The sequence below is a fragment of the Bos mutus genome, chromosome 15, assembly GCF_027580195.1.
Source record: "Bos mutus isolate GX-2022 chromosome 15, NWIPB_WYAK_1.1, whole genome shotgun sequence".
In the NCBI taxonomy this organism is placed as follows: Eukaryota; Metazoa; Chordata; class Mammalia; order Artiodactyla; family Bovidae; genus Bos; species Bos mutus.
The window spans coordinates 32,737,152-32,743,761 of record NC_091631.1 but is presented as its reverse complement, the minus strand read 5'-3'; the positions used below and the strand labels follow the sequence as shown (position 1 = coordinate 32,743,761).

The window sequence follows — 6,610 nt, the reverse complement described above, 5'->3', positions numbered from 1 at the left end:
ACTTTTCTTGCCTGGAAAATTCCATGGACAGAGGAGCCTGACAGGCTACAGTCCATGGGATCAGAAGGAGTCGGAAATGATGGACATGCATGCACACATACCACATCTTTATCCATTCATCTGTTGATTGATGCTTATGTTGGTTCCATGTCTTGTTATTGTAAATAGTGCTACTATGAACAGTGGAGGGCATGTGCTGATACATTTTTAGTATATATTTTCTACATATGAGTTTGAAAATAATGCTTGAAAAATATCATATTAAAACATAGTTATGGAATTTTCAATTGACATTATAGAATAAGCAATTTTAAAACACGATTATTCATCAGTATTATAAATAAAAGTGTGATCTTGTTTTTTACATAATATATTTGACATTTTTCTATTCTTGGACATGTATGTTCCTTTAACTTATAGGAAATAATGCAATAAATACATACGTTGAAAATAAATTTTGTACTATGTTTTCATTTTATTATTTCTTATAGAAGTGAAAATTACATACAATCAAACTACCCATTTATATGATTTAAGAGTGCACAGCACTATATTGACAGCGCTGTGCAAACTTCAGCACTGTGTAATCCAAGAACAGTTTCAATTCCTCAAAAGTAATCCATAACTATTCCTCAGTCACTCCAAATTAAACAGTGTCCCCAGTCCCTGGAAACAGTCAATTTACTTTCTGATTCAATAGATATACCTATTCTGGACACTGATATAATGAAGTTATACAAGTTGTAGCATTTTTGGTATGTTTGCTTGTTTTTTTATTTTTTTTCACTTAGCAGAATTCTTTCATCAATGCAACAACATGTACTCATACTTTGTCCTTGTGAGGAATGATAATGATCTCTTGTGGTTATGCTCATAAACTCAGCAGGTGATGGATATTTGGATGCTTCCTATTGTTTTGGCAGATAATGTTGCTATGAACATTAGTGTACATAGTTTTGCTTTAACTTCTGTTTTGAATATTTTAGGTATAGACTAAGAATTGAATTTCTGAATAAGTTTGGAATTGTGCTCAACTTTTTGATTAGTTGTCAAGCTATTTTCCTCATTTATGATGTGACTTGATATTTCCACCATTAATATACAAGGGCTCCAATGTATCCACAAAGGTGCCATAACTTGTTAATATCATTAAAAAGAATATATCCATTTAAGAATATATAGGGTATTTTATTGTGGTTTTGACCTGTGTTCATCAAATGACTAAGGATGTTGGGGATCTCTTCCTGTGCTTGTTGGCCTTTGCATGTCTTCTTTAGAGAAATGTACATTCAAGTATTTGGTCTTATATTATATCTATTATTATAAAAAAAGATAATAATACACATCATAAAATCAATACACAGATGGCAGGAGTGAGTGTTAACCTGTCAGCAATTATATGAGAAGTACATGGATAAATACTTCCATTAAAGAGAAGAAAATGGCAGGTGTCTGTGCTAACGAATGCGATTAAATGCTGTCCAGTGTTTAACCAGGACAACTAGGTAAGAAAGTGAAGTGTTTATTCAACTTATCTGTCTCTTGGATTTCTTGAGGCGGTCATCACTGTGTTATTCTTGATGAAGATTTTCTTTGAAAAACATGGTTAAATTATCGGTTTTACTATTTTTTATAAAGTTTCATTAGCTGTAACCAATTACTTATACTAACTGGAAATGTCAGTGTTTCTTAGTTATTCTGTCATCTGCAATCCTTGGAGGATCTAATATATGTGTGTGTGTGTGTGTGTTGGAAAATTACAAAGGTGAGCGTTCTCTCAAATTAGTTGCCTTTGAAATCCAGCTTAAGAACCTTATATAAACCCTGTCTGAGCTCTTTGTTTTTGAGTACCTAGACCATGGGGTTCAGGGCAGAGGGAAAAACATTTTTGATACATTGAGTAGAACTGGGATGAAGAGAAATGTCATTGCTGCACTGTGGGTAACGGAAATGATAATGATGGTTGTGTAGAAGAAACTGATTAGAATGAGGTTGGCAAGTGCAGGTACTTAAGGCCTTGTATACAGCTGCTGCTGAATTCAGAGAAGGCGATGGCACCCCACTCCAGTACTCTTGCCTGGAAAATCCCATGGACAGAGGAGCCTTTTAGACTGCAGTCCATGGGGTCGCTAGCAGTCGGACACGATTGAGCGACTTCACTTTCACTTTTCACTTTCATGCATTGGAGGAGGAAATGGCAACCCACTCCAGTGTTCTTGCCTGGGAAATCCCAGGGACGGGGAGGCTAGCGGGCTGCTGTCTGGGGGTCGCACAGAGTAGGACACGACTGAAGCGACTTAGCAGCAGCAGCAGGTGCTGAATTCAGCTTTAACACAGAATTAAGAATCAAAGCATACATAGGATATAAAAATCAAACTCAAGTCATTACCCATGAATGTCCACGGAGAAATAGCTGGTAGATACTGTTGATTGTCCTGTAATCACAGGATGGACTAGTGACGCCAAGATTAGAGCACAGGCAGTGCTCAAGTTGTTTTTTGAGCAATAGTCTCTCTGAGCAGCCAACACAGGCACTGGAATTGTAAGAAGGATGTTTCTGAGTGTCATGAACACAGTGGCTTTGACCACAAAAGAGTCAGTAATTATGGATGAATAGTGTAGTGGTCAACAAATGGCTATGTATCTATCTACAGCCATGAGGACAAAGATTCCTGATTCCATGCCCATAACACAATGTATGACATACATCTGCACAAAGCATTCAGGGAGTTGGATGGTGTTAGCACTGAACCACAAGATGACCAAAATCTTGGGCATGATGTTGGTAGCCAGGCCTGTGTCAACCACAGCCAGGATGCCGAGGAAATAATACATAGGCCAGTGCAGTGTTGCCTTCTGATTGGTGATGATCAGGATAAGGATGTTGGCACTGAGAGCTAAGAGGTACAGCAGGGGCAGGGGCAGGGAAAGCCAGTGCTGCCAGCTGTGAATGCCTGAGAATCCCAACAGAATGAACTCATAGACCTGGATTTTTGAGCTCTTGGAGTGTCTGAGATCCTGGAACATCTTCACTAAGAGGAAAACTATTCAACATGACAATCTTAATAATTTCTCTGACAGTGTTTGAATAGGAATTACCCAGATCCATGATATTGTAGGTGGTGATGGCATGGAGTTACTGTAACTTTAAAATTCTGGTAAAGAATCTGCTTACGGTGCAGGAGACCTGGTTTCAACCCCTGGGTCAGGAAGATTCCCTGGAGAAGGAAATGGCCACCCACTCCAATATTCTTAACTGGAGAATTCCATGGACAGAGGAGCCTGTTAGGCTACAGTCCATGGAGCTTCAAAGAGTCAGACACTGACTGAGCACCTAACAGTATTCACACTAATTCTCATCCCAGCACTAAAATTTATTGTATATTTCCAGTGAAACAGGAACTGTGGCAGTTCATTATATGTTAATTCAGCTAATCAAAACTCTAACATCAAACCATTAGGCAGTTCACATTACTTTCAACTTCTCATGATTGAGGAATAGAACTTTAGAGAAAATCAGCACCTTGGTTGTTATCTTCAGCCTGGAAGTCATGGAAACTGGAGAAGAGGAAAGTCCTCTGATATCATAGCTTGGACTCTTGAATTTGGTTTTGCTAAAGTGTTGGATTATGCTGTTTAGTTGCTAAGTCAAGTCCAACTCTTTGAGACCCCACATACTGTAGCATGGCAAACTCAACCCATGGGATTTCCCTGGGCTGTAGTGGATTGCTATTTCCTTCTCAAAGGAATCTTTCTGACTTGGGGATTGAATCCATGTTTCCTGCTTGACAGGCAGATTCTTTACCACTGAGCCATCAGGGAAGTGTTTGATTATCAGAGACATAATGAATGCAATGAATGTAGAGATTTTTATGCATAAAGACATTCAAGTAGCAGATTAGAATGTATGACATTGAAAATAACTTTTCAAACACTCGAGATTTTGTGAAATAATCATGTGAATTATTTAATTTTAATTGAAATGTATGAATTAATTTAGTATACATATAAATTCTAGTTAGGAAACTGGTGTTAAAAATTGCTCATACTTGTCCAAAATTGATTAACAGTAAAAGAAATGTGATTTAGGGCTCTCACTATACACAATTGATTCTATTCTGTTTTTTAATAACTTTCCCCTGCTGCTGCTGCTAAGTCGTTTCAATCGTGTCCAACTCTGTGCAACCACATAGACGGCAGCCCACCAGGCTCCGCCATCCCTGGGATTCTCCAGGCAAGAAACACTGGAGTGGGTTGCTATTTCCTCCTCCAATGCATGAAAGTAAAAAGTGAAAGTGAAGTCACTCAGTCGTGTCCGACTCTTTACGACCCCATGGACAGCAGCCTACAAAGCTCCTCTGTCCATGGTATTTTCCAGGCAAGAGTACTGGAGTGGGTTGCCATTGCCTTCTCTGAACTTTTCCCTACTTGACTAATTTTGATTCTTGGAGCATTCTAGATAGTCATAAAGCAAAGAATGGAGCATCAGACCTTCAAAAATTTATATGAGATAAATATTTTGAAAACTACATGACTAAATCAAGTTAGTGTATATCTACATTAATTTATTAATTTAATCATTTAATCTAAAAATGGGAACAAATTTTTACATCAATTTTCCCTAAATATTTGCTCTTTATTACTTTTTCCTTTCAATAATTTACATCTTAAGAATGCATTTCAAGATATCAAATATTTGAAAAATATTATGGTTTTAAATTATGGTATCTACAGTACAACAGAGTGGATATACACCTGCTGAGTATATTCATCTTAATCCAAGTGATGACATTCTATCATATTGATAACAAAGAATAGTAGATTAAAGAAGTTACATATTTATACATATTGTTCTTTTCTACTTCATATGTATTATTTTAATAACTTCTAAATGTCAATAGTTTATTTGTGTAGTCTGCATTGTCTTTATCTTTAATACTGGAATTATTTCTCAAATGTCATACTGTTTTGACTACTAATTGACTATTAACCCACACATTTCAGAAAGCTGATTTCAGAAAAATACCTACCCATCTGCATCCAGGAAAAATATGTAACTGGTTTTCAGTGTTCCTGATATTGAGTAGTAGAAGGACACTGTCTGACTTACACCTAAATATGAGTATTGGATTCACCTTCTCATTTTTTAAATTTATTTTTAATTGAAGGATAATTGCTTTACAGAATTTTGAGGTTTTTAGTCAAATCTCAACATGAATCAGCCATAGGGATACATATATCCCTTCCTTTCGAAACTGCCTCCCATCTCCCCTGCTTCCCACCCCTCTAGGTTGATACAGAACCCCTGTTTGAGTTTCCTGAGCCATACAGAAAACTCCCATTGGCCATCTATTTTACATATGGCAATGCAAGTTTCCATGTTACTCTTTCCATACATCTCACCCTCTCCTCCCCTCTCCCAATGTTCATAAGTCTGTTCTCTATGTCTGTTTCTCCATTTTGCCCTATAAATAAATTCTTCAGTACCATTTTTCTAGATTCCCTATATATGCATTAGAATATGGCATTTATCTTTTTCTGACTCACTTCACTGTATAATAGGTTCTAGGTTCATCTACTTCATTAGAACTGACTCAAATGTGTTCCTTTTTATGGCTGAGTAATATTCCATTGTGTATATATACCACAACTTCTTTATCCATTCATCTGTCAAAGGACATCTAGGTTGCTTCCATGTTCTAGCTATTGTAAATAGTGCTGCAATGAACAACAGGATACATGTGTCTCTTTCAGTTCTGGTTTCCTCAGGGTATATGCCTAGGATTGGAATTGCTGGGTCACATGGTGGTTTTATTCCTAGTTTTTAGGAATTTTTTTTTTTTTTTGATGTCTCATCCCAGGCTTCATCACACCTGATATATTTGCATTCATAGCGCATATTAATGTTCTCTCCCAAAGAATAAATTTTCAGTCATCATAAGAGGGTTGACAACATTATTTAAAATAGTGAGGGAATCAAGATATAAAGTTGTCATATATTAATTTTTCTACCTGCTTCCCTGTTTTATCTTCAGGTATTCACAATGAAAGATGAAAGTTTAGATACTGCAAAAAGTAACTTGTTTGAAAGTAGCAAAGTAACATAGAATGAACTACTTGATGAGTTCTCTTCAAAGACTTTCCTTGTGCCATGACAAATTCTTTTTGTTTGTTTGTTTTTTTATTTTATTTTTAACTTTACAATATTGTATTGGTTTTGACATATATCAATTTTTAGAGTCATAAAGAAGTAGAGGGCAATAAAAGTAAGCAAAATTTTGGAGGAGATTCTGAGAATTTTCAAAGACAAAAAAGAAATGGTCTTAACTGAGTCATGGTGGGGATTTGGCTAGATCAGTTTTTTTCTTCCTTTTTTTCCTTTCTTTCATTCTTTCTTTTTTTCTTACTCTTTATTCTGGTGATATTTGCTATTTCTTACTGATATTATTATGTTCACTGATATTATGACATATCATATAATATTATATGATATGTTCACCAATATTATTATCTTTGTGATTTTGAAATATTCTGTTATATTTTGGCCCCTCCTACCACCAAATCTAACTTTAAGCATGAACTTCCTTAGAAATATTCAGCTCTCTCAGAA

General features: G+C 36.1%; 1 pseudogene; it reads right to left on the bottom strand.

The window, feature by feature from the left end:
* Window positions 1–1,782: 1,782 nt before the first annotated feature.
* LOC102284235 (putative olfactory receptor 56B2) lies at window positions 1,783–3,027 on the bottom strand (annotated as a pseudogene).
* Window positions 3,028–6,610: the final 3,583 nt, after the last annotated feature.